The 14,150-nt window shown below is 47.3% G+C and overlaps 1 non-coding gene across 1 annotated transcript; it reads right to left on the bottom strand.

Moving 5' to 3' along the window:
* Positions 1-12,113: 12,113 nt before the first annotated feature.
* LOC148809436 (U2 spliceosomal RNA) lies at positions 12,114-12,307 on the bottom strand. Its single transcript, XR_016087489.1, has one exon. It is a non-coding gene; the product is annotated as a U2 spliceosomal RNA (small nuclear RNA).
* Positions 12,308-14,150: the final 1,843 nt, after the last annotated feature.

Below are 14,150 nucleotides of genomic sequence, written 5' to 3'. Positions count from 1 at the left end.
CTGCCCACCTGCACGTACAAGGTCTTCAACCAGCCAATAAACGTATGTCCGAAACCCATGTGTTCCATCACTTGCCACAAAAAGGAGTTCTCCCCTGTACACCACAAGTTTGATCCTTACCTATTACAGACCCTATCACCTCCTTAAAGCGATTCACCAGTACCTTGGCGATAAGTTTATAATCGGTACACAACATAGTGAGCGGCCTCCAATTTCCTAAGTCCGTCGCCTGCCCTTTCTTAAACAATAAAGTCAAAACCCCCTCTCACATGGAGTCCCCTAACCTTCTCTTAGTAACGACCTCCGTTGTTATTTCAAGCATTATAGGCCCCAGTATGCCCCAAAATGCCTTAGAAAATTCCGCAGGTAAGCCATCTAAGCCAGGCGCTTTCCTGTTTTTCATCCCGGCCAGTGCCTCCTTGAGTTCTTCTAAGCTAATAGGCCTTTCCAGGAGACACCTACCACTCTCTGACACCCGTGCAGAAATACTTTCTAACACAGCGGACTCCGACTCTTCTTCTAAAGTTTCCTCTGAGAAGAGTTCTTGATAGTACGCATGGACCGCTTCCAGCGTGCCATCAGAGTCCTCTACTATCTTATCAATACCTACACGGACCCCGCTCATTCTTCTCCTATCTTGAAATCTCACCTGCCTGAACAGAAAGGCGAAAAATGTCTGTTGTTGTAGCAGGGCATCAATACGGGCCTTGAACAAAAAACTCCTAGCTCTTTGTCTATGGTAGGCCTTCAGCCTGGCCCTAGCGACAGCGATCTCCTCCATATCTACTTCCTCCCCCTCATTAAGCTGTGTATAGAGATTATTCAGTTCCCGTTCCTCCGGCGATTGAGGTTGTACTCTCTTGTGAACTTTCTAATTTTCTTCTTCACTACATCCCACCACTGTAGGACCGGGATATAGTTCTTCTTAGCACCGCACCACTCATTCAATTTGGATTTCATACATTCAATATAAGCTTTCTCACCCAAAACCTCAACATTCATTCCCCAAAAGCCTCTACCATAAGACCTGCGCATAAGATGCAATTCAACCTCAATGATACTGTGATCAGAGCACCACACTGGCTGGACAGGATCTCTCTCAACTGTCACCTCCCTTGAGGCGAAGATGTAATCCAAGCGCCTTGCGATACCTGCCGTGTTCCTCCATGTTGCTGCCACTGCTCCAGTAACGACACGGGAAAAGCAATCCACCAGATTAAAACGTGTTAAAAGCACTCGCAGTTGTTTCCCCCCAGAATCTTCCTGGTTGCTAAGATCAACATTGAAGTGTCCGCCAATGACAAGTGTCTTGTTCATAGCACACAGCGGGTATAGTTCCTTATAAAAGTCTGCTCTCAAGGAGCTTATTGCAGGGGCATACACACAGATAAATCTAAAATTGTTGTTGCCAACGCACACATCCACACTCAAAGCCCTTCCGGGCACTATTACATTATATTCTTCCACAATCATATCATGACAGCCAAATAAAACACCCACACCAGACAAATGGACCCCGCCCACACTCCACCGAGATCCACCCTTGTCCCATTCACGCGTAAAGGCTATAACATCTTTGTCGTTCTTTAGGTGTACCTCTTGCAAAAAACACACTTCATTCTATCTCTTAACCCCCACACATTGAGAGTAACTATCTTCATCTAGGGTATAATTAGGACTTCTCTTCCCATTTACTAATAATCTTCATGGCAGCAATATACGCGTCTCTGACCTCTGACTCCTTATGCCCATAAACATATAATTTGGTGACCTTTCTAGAGGTACCCTCACTCTCAAGACTAACCCCCGGAAAAGCCCTTAAAACATTTTTAAGCCCACCGGCACGATTCGGAAACTTTACGTTTCCATCCATCCATTCACACCTTTTCAAGAAGTTAGAAGATGTTTCAAGCCTCTTCATTATTCTGCCTTCTTTTCTGCTTACTCCGGCCGCAAAGGCCTCCCTAGCCATGCCCGCATTGCTTCGCCGTTTTTTCTCAATGTCGGACAGGAGAATCTTTTTGGAGCCAATTTCTGCATGGGACTTTCCGTACAACTGGAAACGCTGAACCTCTCTCCCTACATGCACACAATTGTACTGAATGTCCCTCTTTAGTATCTCCTGCTCCTCGAAACCAGCGAGCCATAGAACCTTGTTGTACCTCTTGTCCCATTTACAAAGCTCTACAAAATCCCGGGGAAGATCTGAGTCCAGCCAGAGGCCCTCCTCCCCTTGTCCTGGGATTACACCGCCCTCTGAAACCTGAGCAAGTACAGCGCCACTTCCCTCATGAGTGCCTTCAGTGTCAGGGACATACGATGTTCTAAAGGACTCTGAGGAGCCGCTGCCATCTAACTCCCCTTGCTCCTCTTCCCTGACCTCTCCCTCCTCTTCTCCCTCCACTAAGCATAAAAAGGGGGCTGGAGCCTCAGACGCTTGCATATCACCCTGTGGCGGTTCCTCCGGATCTCTGTCCGCTTTTTTCACAAATAGCTCTTCGGGTTCAGCTGACTTCCTTTTAACTTTTTTTGGAGGTCGAAGCACCGTCTTTCTCCTCCTCATCCATTTTATCCCCCCAGCTCTTCTGCGGAGTCACATTCACCACCTTCTCCGCCATTAATTTAAAAAAGTCCAGCTCAGGTGTGTCAAGACTGATTTCCTCTCCTGATTGACCCATTTCCATCTCCTTATTCAATGTCTGCCTGCCATCGGCCCCTGAAACACCTTCCTTCGCCCTCTCCTGTTCCACCAATGGATCAACAACCAAGTTTTCCATCGTGTCTGTGCCGGTTACCTCACTCCTGGAGTCCTTTCGGCCAGCAGACACAGTTTCCTCCTCCCTCTGAGGCCTGCTAATGGCTGCAGAATAGCTACCTGCCCTTTTGGGGCACTCCCTATAAGCATGGCCTTGCTTTCCACATAAATTACACTTAATGTCTTCTGTGCAAGCAGACGTAACGTGACCGATGCCGTCACACCTCTTACATACCTGCACTACACAATTAAGGGCCATATGACCCTCTTGCCCACAACACCTGCATGTGAGGGGCTGGCCCGGGTAAAACAAGTAACCATTATTCAATCCTATAGTGAAAGCAGCTGGCGGTTTGAAGCAAACCATCCCTTGCCTGTGCGCTGAACCGAAACCGCACTCGGTACCTCCTCTTTCCGTTCCAGTACTTCCTTCTATCAAGTAATTTGACCCCTTCGTCCTGCACGTCCACAAAGCGCTTAAGAAAGCTCACAATGTCCTCCTCCACAATATAAGGATTAAACATGTGCACTGTTAATGACCGCAGTTCCCTTGCAAATAGAGGTTCAATGTAGAAATGTCTAAAAGGCTCCTCGTTTCTACGTGCATTAACAATTGTCCAAACTTCGTTGCATCTAACATCGGAAATCAAGGAGAGGTCAAATACCTTTTTCCCGGGGAAATCCTGTAGACAGTAAGTATCCTCCGAGTGTACACCCAAAGCCTTCTCCAAAACCACGTCCTCAAAAGTGTCCCTGTGAACAAACTCCTGGATCCCATCTTCCTCTCGCAAGACGAACCGGATAGTATTCCTCAGCCTCGCCTCCCTGTTGTTCCTCTGCCACGTAGAAAAAAAGCAAAAAAGCTCCTGCCTAGCCTATAGGCAGGCCTGGGGGGAAAAAAAACCCTCACCTTCCCTCCTTCTGACTGTTCCTTCAGCCGCGGTCAAGCCACGTACTGAGATCGCAGCCAAAAGGCAGAGAAGAATTTTTTTTTATTATTATTACAATAATGCAAAAAATCCCTAATTCTCAAAAACATAAAGAACAAAAAAAACAAAAACATTACACCGCTAAATCAACATTCGTCTTCTCAAAATCACCTACTTAGCATAACCCCGTCCCATATGCAAAACACAATCCCACCCCCATCACAACCTCCCCTTCATGCAAACAAAAAATTGTTCAATACCCACATTATACAAATACAAAAGCATATCTGCAGATTATCCCTTCCTTCCAAATACATCGTTCAACTCAAATTCTCTTTCCCACTATAAACAGAACCATCACACAATCTCAAATGTCATAACATCAATACTCAGCACAAGTTATTCAAAACAAACCAAAATAATTCAACTAAAATCCCACAAAATATCCTATGTACACTTACCCCACCCATTAATCCAACCAAACCCCACAAAAAAAGCCCAAAATCCACCAATTCATCCTATTTACATTTACCGCCCCTTATGCAAAACAACCCCCAGTATATCCCCTTATAACAAAATCAATCTGCTACATCAAATAAACTCCCCCCTTACAAAATCAAACTTTCAAAAAATAAACGAAACCATTACACAGCAAAACCAATATCTCAACACACCCTTATTCAAGGCAACATCCCTCCCCAATTTTACACAGTTAAACTTCCCCACTGCTTTCCTCTTCCATCTCTTCCTCTGATATGTTCCCCACACCCTTTTTCTTTTTCCGTCCTTTCTTTTCATGGTCCTTTCTTTTCTGCCACACATATTGTCACATCCTGTTACATAAAAGTTCTGAAAGCTCTCGTGCTCTATCTTCCAAATCATCCTTAACCAACACTTGATCTACAATACCATCCTTCCATTTGAACCTAATACCTACGCCACTAAATGGCCCATAAATATCATTCAAAAATAGATCCTTCGGAAATCTAAACTTCTTGTCTGGCGTACAACGACCATACTCAATAATCTCTGGCGGAACAGGCACAGAAAAGCACCTGCCCACCTTAGTCACAGTTTCCCTAGGCACCACATACTCCTCATCGTCCACATCCGACTCATCACTGCTCTCAGACTCATATCCCTCCGTTCCCCCTGCCACATTCACCATACAACCGCTCCGCTCAACACTCACCATACTACCACTCATCCTAACACCACTATCCTCACCTGAGTTACTTTCTGACTCACACACACTATCCCCCTCCTCATCCACCGTTCTTTCAGCATCTGTTCCCATATGCTCCTTAGACATCTCAAACCCCCCTTGTCCACCCGCAATCTTCACTGCATTGTCCATACAATCCCGAGACACATGACCAAACTCTTTGCACAAATAACACTTTTTCCTTTGAACACAACTTTTCGCCATATGTCCCATCAACCCACACTGCCTGCATCGCACCGACATACATTGCCTAGCAAAGTGTCCCCGTTCTCCACATTTCCAACACTCAAGGGGCTGCCCAGAATACTCCGGGTACCCCCTATGAGTCCCGATCTCAAAAAAGGTGGGGGGGTGTATTACCCCCTCCTCAACTGTCTTCCCCAAGCGCAACCTCATCCGATATATCCACTTCCCAGTCCATACTCCATCCAATTCCACGTCTTTCCTCCCCGCTCCTTGCAGATCCACGAATCATTGCAGGAAGGAGACTATGACCCCCTCCGGAACAAATGGGTCTGACATTTGTACAGTCAAAACTTTAATCTCCCCAGCAAACATCGGCTCAATTTGGAAATCACTAATCGGAACATCGTCTTTCCTCTCCTGTATCTTCCGCCATACATCGAAACATAAAACACCCGATGCTAAAGTCAACTCAAAAATCCCTCGACTAGGAAAATCCAGCAAACAAAGAATGTCTACCAACCGTATTCCCAAACAGTTAATCAAGACGCTTTTCTTGAACTTATCTCTATTCCAGATCTTCAGTCCATCTAGGTTCCTCAGCTTAAAGCGAAGGGAGTCCTTCCTCCTCTCCTCCTTCAGCCAAGGAAAAACTGCCACCGCCTTCCCGCTCCGCTCCATCACTGCAGCCGCCGTCTTCAAGGTAACCAAAGCCGCCGCCACCAATCAGCACCGTTCCAACACCGCAACGCCGTCCTTCACCGCAGTTCCTTCGCTCCTCGTCGACACCAACAAAATCCGGTCTCTCCTTCCATCCGATCCAGCCATTCCTCCGGTCAGTCCATTCCTCACAGCGCCTTCCCGACCTCCTGACTAAGACCTCAGAACTGCAGTCATGCCGCTTTAGCCAAAAGGCCGAGAAGAATTTTTTTTTTTAATTTTATTATGAAAATACAAAAGAAAACTCATATACAGCAATCAATATACGGAATACCAGGAAAGACTGTCAGTGTACATCCAAGTCTGAAAATAAAGAAATCAAACCCTTCCATTTATCTTTCGCTGCGTGAAACTTCCATTTTAAAATGTCTCTTTTTATCCTGGTTTTAAGCTCACTACAAACTTCCCAATATATATCACGATCCCTCCTCTTCCAGTTATCTTTAGTTTGAGCACACCGAGCAGACCATCAAAAATATTTAATAACACTTATTATCAGCCATAACACCCAGTCTACTGTTGCTGTCCGTTCTGTGCCCTTCCATGCCGATATAATTTTATAATAAGTTAACAAAAAACCTGGCTGAACACTCACTAAAAGTTGCTGACATTCACCCCACACACGTTTCGCTGTTACACATTCCCAAAACACGTGTCTTAATGTTTCAGTTTTCTCACATTTTGGATATGGACAGTGTTTGGTTTTAGTAAGTTTATGTCGATACATCACCTCCCTTACCGGGAGGCGATTCCACACGCTTAACCAGTTCAAATCTTTGTAGCAACCGTCCAGGCCTTTGGGTTGAACCCTCACCCAATGCTCTTTTTTCTTTCCTATTAAGGGAGTGTCTGATCGCACATTGACCAGGTCATAAAGGGCCTTTTGCAGCACACATTTTTTTTTCAACCACTTCCCGGAGTGCTTGTAATGCCAAGGGATTACATCCGCTTTAGGACCTGAGTTGCATATCGGTCTCAGCTGTGGCATGGTCCAGTTAAACCATAGCCTGACAAAATATTGGCTCTTATGTGTCACGTCCACTTGTAAGGCTTTGCATAAACAGGAAACATAAATGGCGTCTAATTTAAGGGGGATGTTGGGTACATCCCTCCCTCCCTCCTCTATTTTCCTGTACATGCCCATCCTTCGAATATACTCATTTATTACTCCAAATGAAAGTGAAGACAGATCTTACCACCTCCTTTCTAAGTAACGGGGGTAACGGAAAAACATATGCTAGAAAGATTAAAGACGATAAAACGTCTGACTTCACCACCATTACCTTTCCTGTGTAAGACAACTGTATGTTTTTCCAGCGGCCCAGTTTTACCTTTAAAATATTCAATTTCTCCATCCAGTTTAAGCGAGCTGACCCACATGTGGCAAAGTTCACCCCCAATATCTTGATTGGCCCGGACACTAGGGTCAGTCCTCCTGTTGCTTCTTTTCGGGTCTTCCAAATGCCAAAATATTTCATCTGACTTTTGGCAGTGTTGATTTTAGCCCCTGTCGCCTGCCCAAAGAAATGACAAACCTCAATCGCTCTCAAAAGTCCCCTGTCTGAGTCCAGCAGCAGAGCTATGTCGTCCGCGTAAGCAGCTAGCTTTGCCTGCTGACCCCTACTTCCTGGGATTACTATGCCCGATATCTCCTTGTGTGCACGGATCAGTTCTAACAGGGGCTCCAAATAAATCACATACAATAACGGAGACAAAGGACATTCTTGTCTTACCCCCTTCCTTATGTCAATAAAATCCCCCAAGAATCCGTTGATATTAACACGGGTACCGACATTGGAATACAGCTGCCTCAACCAACCAATAAACTTTCTTCCAAAACCAAACCTCTCCAGGACATTCCATAAGAAGTCGTGGCTTACCCGATCAAAAGCCTTCTCCTGGTCGAGACTTACTAAAATCAAGGGCAAGTGCCTGTCCTCGACCCAGCTGATCGTGTCTCTTATTAAGTGTAGGTTCCAAATCAGAGACCGACCCTTCACACCACACGTTTGATCATTTTCGATGATTTCAGCCAGAACCTCACGTAGTCTTAAACAGAGAATTTTTGCCAGAACCTTATCGGTTGTGAACAGCTGGATAGGTCTCCAATTCCCTAAATAAGTTTTGTCTCCCTTTTTATACAGCAAAGACAACACGCCAGTCTTCATTGTCGGTCCTAAGCCTTCCCCTCCCAGTAAGTCCTTATAAACTGCCCACAATGCATTCTTAATTAAAGGCCAGAAAGTTTCATAAAATTCAACCAGGAGTCCATCTATTCTGGGAACTTTCTTCCTCCCTAAACTATGGAGTGCTGTCTCCACTTCCTCTAGGGACAAATCCTCCTCTAATCTTGTCCTACTCCCATCTTAAATCTTGACTTGTAAAACGTTCAAGACCTCATCTATGTTTCCTGAGGCTACTTCATCCTTAAAGAAATCTTCATAAAATGTAGTGGCTACCTTCACCATTTCCCTGGCCTCCACAGTGATGCCACCACTTTGTCTGAATACCTTCGAATGTCATTTTCTTCTGGTCCTTTCGGACCATTTTGAAAAGACAAGACAGGTTTCCCTCACTACATTCTAAGGAGAAGTTCCTTAACTTAAAAAGAAAACTTCTGGCTCTCTCCATATATAAGGTTTTTAACTCATTCTTAAGTTTACGGATTTCCTCCTTATCTATCCTCGTTCCGCTACTCTTCTGTTCATATAAGTCTTCCAATTTACGTTGTAAATTGGAGATTCCTTCCCTCTCTTTCCTTTTCCTACGTCTGCAGTACCTAATGGTTTCCCTTTTTACCCGCCTCTTAACATCCTCCCACCAATCTACAGTGTTGTCATATAAGGCCCTCCTCGCTTCCCACTTTTTCCAACAGGAGGCAATCAAGTTTTTATAATCTTCCTCTATTAAGATTATAGTGTTTAATTTCCAAAACCCAGAACCATAAAGGACCTTATCTCCCTTAAAAACAACCTTAACCAAATCATGGTCTGAAAACCAGGCCGGGAAAACTGTAGATTAGATAGTCTCCAAACTTCGCGAAAGAAAAACGTAATCAAGCCTTTTTTCCCCACTCCTTGGCTATTACTCCAAGTCGGTCTTTTACCACCTCCACCATCGTGCGCTACACTATCTACTAGATCGTAATTTGAAAACGGGGAACAAATTTTCCTTGTTCCTACCGACATATCAGAAGATAGGTCCTCATTCAGATCTCCACCCAAAATGATCCTCTTATTGGTCATCAATAGTGGCTCCAGTGCTATAAAGAAGTCCTTCCTTTGCCTTCTTTGTGCAGGAGCGTATATGTTAATTAACTTCAGGTTTTCCCTCCCTATCTGTCCATCAACCACTAACACTCGTCCTGGAATGACAACAAAAGAATTAACCAAATTAAAACATTCATTCCCAATGAGAATACCCAGACCGGCCGAATGAACTCCACCAGAGCTCCATCTTGAGGTATTCTCCACCCACATTTTAGAGAGACGCCTACTATCCCCCTCGCCCTTGACGTGAACTTCCTGTAAAAAGTAAAAATCTGACCTCAAAGTCTTTAAAAAATCAAAAACTGCAATTCTTTTGCTATACTTCCTAAGACCCCTTACATTAATAGTACAAATGGACAAACTATCCATTAGGGCTGAGTAGGTTGTCTAAATCACTATTCCCCTGTACACCCACAAAGGGCCCTGGAGTTAAACACTCTACAGAGCTGACCAGGCTAACGTTCATAAAGGAAGGAATGGACAAAATCTCCGGAGAGCCTGTCTCCAGGCTTGTTTCCTCGACTATCTGGCCGGAAAAATCTTCCAGCCTCTCCTCTTCCCTCCTCTCTTCACCTTCCCCCTCCCCTATCCACTCCTGCACTTTGCCTTACTCCTTCTCCTCCTTCTCCTTCAGCTGAGTAACAGCCAGAATCCCCTGTTCACTGAAACTCTGAAGGGATGGTCCCAGCTCAAATAACGTAGATATCCCTTCCTTACTCCTTTTCTCCTCATGGGAGTCGAATTCATCCCTAGAACCATCTCTTACCCATTTCTCAGGTTCCCCAATCGATTCATAGAAGCTTGCCCTTTGTGCCTTGTTCTTTTTCTTCCTCCTAAGCTCTGTAAGCTTTGCACAACCTGTCGCTATCTTACTGGGCCCTGCTACATCACCCGAAACGACCTCCTCACCACAAACATCCTCACGTTCACTCCCCCTGTCACTCAAACCATCCTCACCTTCAATATCCTTACTCGATAGAGCAAATTCTTCTAACCCCAACCCTATAGTTGTACTAGGTCCCTCCTCCTCATCGGAGGTTAACAGGGCAGTATACCGATTTGCCTGTGCTAAGGAAAGATCTCCCCTCCCTGGACCTTTTCTGGAACCCCCTCCCCGCTTTCTCCGAGTCCCCACTGTCGACCACTCAAAAGGGTCAACCCTCCCTTCCTCAGTCACTCGGTTGTCCACTTCCAGAAGTCCAGGTGCCGCCTCTGATGGTGAGACCGTCTGTCCCTCTCCGGCTGTCGTGTCTTCAAAGGATCCAACTTTTCTCCCACTGCAGGTTCTTCTGTCTCCTGGGATGCCACAGGCTGCTGCCAGATGTTCGCCGCCATGTCACCCACATCCTTGCCAGGTAAGTTTTTTCCCCTAACAACGTCCGCAAAACTTCTAGCTCTTTTTGCACAGTATTTGAATACATGCCTGCAAAGATTACACACTAGGGCGCTGTTGCAATCCTTAGCTAGGTGGCCAAGCTTCCCGCACCTCCTACAGGCTACCTCTTTACACTCTGACTGAACATGTCCATGCCTGCCACAGTTTCGGCACATTAACGGCTGTCCGGGGTAGTACATATAACCACGGTTTGCCCCAATGGAAAAGAAGGCGGGCGGATGCAACAGTCCCCCTTATACCCTGGGGCTTGGCCTCATACGGACTGCATATGATCTCTTTCACATCCAGAACCCTTTGGCATCAATGATTTTCCTGCATGCCCCTTGCACGTCGACAAACCGCCTCAGAAAAGTAACAATGTCCTCCTCTAGCATGCGGGGGTTGTACATATGCACAGTCAAGGTGCGCATTTCTCTGGCAAACAGAGGTTCAATATAAAACTTGTCAAGAGGCGCCTGCTCTTTTAGACTGAGTCTTGGACCAGAATTCATCACAAAGGTTACCAGAATACAAGGTGATATCATACGTGCCCTTCCAGTAAAAGTCTTGCAAGCATAAAACATTTTCCTTTTTGACACCCAAGATCTTGTACAAAATGTCTCTCTAAGACACTCCTATCCATCCATCCATCCTTCTCTATCTCCTTCTGCTTTCAGCACAAAATGCACCGTAACCTTCATTTGTCCCTCACGGGACAATTAAGGTCTGGCCGCCATTCCTGACGTCTTCTTACTGGCTTCCGAAGTCATCTGGGAGCCCCACCTTCGCCCCCTGGGCTCAACCCAGAGCGATTCCAGTGGTGGCTCGACGATGTTACCAGCAATTGTTCCTCCAAGTGACTGGACTCCTCCTCCACCGGTAAAGTCTCCTTCCCTGCAGGTCGTCTCTCACAAAGCCGTCCGCTCTCCGCCGTCGCCCTTCTCGTACTCCTGAACAAGTCGTCCGGCCGCGGTCACGCCACACACCTTCTGATCTTGGCCAAAAAGGCCGAGAAGCGATGCCCCTAAAGGCGTGGACCGATGCGCGGGCGTTCCGCTGGCACCAAGTGGCGCAGGCCGACTCCTCTGGATCCCGGGACCCGCGCAGCTGCCGGCCTCCCTGCAGCCAGAGGCCTGCTGCCGGACTCTGCTCCCCCTCTCTCTTGCCTGCCTGCCTTCCTTCCTGCCAGTCCCGGGCGGGGGCCCTCCTCTTTGATCTTCTGTCAACGGCCCGACAACGACCGCAGCTGCGGGGGGCGCCAGCTGCCCAGCCTCCTTAGCTTAGGCCCCTCCCACCGGCAGCAGCTGTGCCGAGCCAGCTACTAGTGAAAGTGTCAGCACCTGCGGGCAGAGGCAAGGGGCAGCTCTCTCTCTCGGGAGGGATGGGGACACACACACGCCTGCCTGCCGAAAAAAAAGAAAGAAAAGGTGTATATACTAAGTTTTTTGGAGGGAAAATGCACGGGATCCGAAAAGGGGGCCGGCCTGCTTGCCGAAAGTCGAGACGCGGGAAAGTGCACAGAGGGAGCACGGAGACGGGGAGGGGGAGAGAGAGACACAGAGACATACAGATGGACGAGAGACGAGACCGGAGAAGAAGGAGCTCCAGTCCACCTCGCTTGCTTGCTAGCTATGTCTGTCTTTTCACCGCTGAGAGAAGGTAGTGCACCGTTCCCGGAGGCGCTGCAATACCAGGCCGATGCGTGGAGAGGACGGAGCAAGCTCCTGATCCAGCTCCCTGTTCCAAAAATCCGTTTAATATGTGGTCCCCCGATGGGGGACGTATCGGATATTAAACTGATAAGAACAGATTTTTTATGTTTTTATTAGAAAACAGTTCTTAAAATAACATATCAACAATTTTACAACCAAAATAATAACCAACAATCAAAACAACCAAAACCCATGACACCATCCAAATTAACTAACCGTCATAGAATACAAGCAATAACCATACCGTTTACACAAATTCCATTCCATTATCAACAAACATTTCAAAGCAACCCAAATCTTTAACACTTTAACAACATCCACACACTCACCCTTATTCTTTCCATTAACACGAAAACCGATCACCTGGTCTTTGTCCACCACATAGAAGTCTGGGTACTTCTGTTCTATGAAGCGCGATGCCTTCAGCAAACCCCTAGTTTTAGCCCTACAAAGGGGGAACGACATCGTACGTATACAAAACCCTTCTCTTCTCGGCCTTTTGGCTAAGATCAAGTTCAAGTGGCATGCCCGCAGTTCTTGTCTTTCCAAAGGTCTAGAAGGCGATCGAAGTCCTGAAGAGTGCTTGAGCTGGTATCGCTCTAGGTTGAGCCTAGGGGGTTAAGGCCAAGCAGTAGCTGAGCTGGGTGGGATCCGGCAGCAACACAGGTACTCGTGGCCTGCCCGCGGTGCTTACTTTCTTCCTCGAGACTCGGAAGCGCTATCCACTCTCTCTCTCTGTCTCCTTGGCCTCTTGGCTGGGAGTAGGTACTCGTGGCCTGCCCACGGTGCTTGCTTTCTTCCTCGAGACCCAGAAGCACTTTCCGCTCTCCTCTTTCTTTCCTCCTGCGCCTGCACCTAGCTGGGCTTTGCCCACAAGGACAAAGGCCAGGGCTCCCTCGCTGCTCCTTTAGCAGCTAAACCCTCCTCTCCACAGAACCTTTGCTTTCTCTCTTTCTCTCCTTTTTTCCTTTTTCTCCTTTCCAGGAAAGATGGCAGACAAGAGGACACTGATCCGGTTCCACTGGACCAAGAAAGCAGAGACGATGCCAACTGCGAAATCCTTCTTCAGGACCTTCCTGAGAGGGATCCTGCAGTTGGTGGCCGGAGATCTCTACTGCCTGCAAGACAACAAGGCAGAGAGATACATGGAGGCCTACATGGCCACGGACGCCTCATACAAAAAGGCAACGAAAATGATCAGAGAAAAAGGTAAGCACCCCGGTTTCTCTGATTTCAGGCCGGAGCCTATGAGGAAGACTAACCAGAGGACCATCACAGTCCTCACATACAACCCCTACGTGCCAACGGAACTGGTAACAGCGTACCTCGGGAGGTATGTAACTGTGGTGGGCAAACCGACGGAGATTAGGGACAGTTCCGGCGTCTGGTACGGCAAACGCCAGTACCGAGTCCTCCTGAAAGAGGACCCAGAGGGTGTCGACGGTTTCCAGCAGCCCCCGGCCCGCTTCAACATCGGAGCCGACAGGGGGTACCTTTATTACCCCAGAATGCCGGAATTCTGCAAGAAGTGCAAACAGTCTGGCCACAAGGAGAACACATGTGACATCATCGGATGTCACAACTGTAACAAAGGGGCACCTGGCAAAAACCTGCCGGGCTGCCAAAACGTGCGACGGATGCGGCGCCGAGGGACACCTCCTTCGCCAATGTAAGGTAAGCAAACCTTCGTTTGTGCAGGTGGTGGAAGCCGGCCGGTAGAAACTGGTCTCGAGACAAAGGGAGAGAGGTGAGAACAAAGAACTCGCACCTCCCCCACAGAGAACTAAAACTGCCGAGGCCACACCCCCAGCTGAACTGGTGCCACAAGATAGTGCCAGGACGACGGACAAAATGGCCGACCGGAGGAAGGACCCTGGATAACTCCCACCAAGAAGGGAAAGAGAAAGCGGGAGAAGAGATGCAGGGCAGATCCACCATCGGAAGGACAAAAGAAAAGAGTGGTGAGGGAGAACCGTTTCCTC

This window comes from Atractosteus spatula, unplaced genomic scaffold, assembly GCF_055471065.1.
Source record: "Atractosteus spatula isolate fAtrSpa1 unplaced genomic scaffold, fAtrSpa1.hap1 Scaffold_136, whole genome shotgun sequence".
NCBI lineage: Eukaryota > Metazoa > Chordata > Actinopteri > Semionotiformes > Lepisosteidae > Atractosteus > Atractosteus spatula.
Note: the sequence above shows the minus strand (reverse complement) of the source record. Positions and strands in the feature narration are given on the sequence as shown.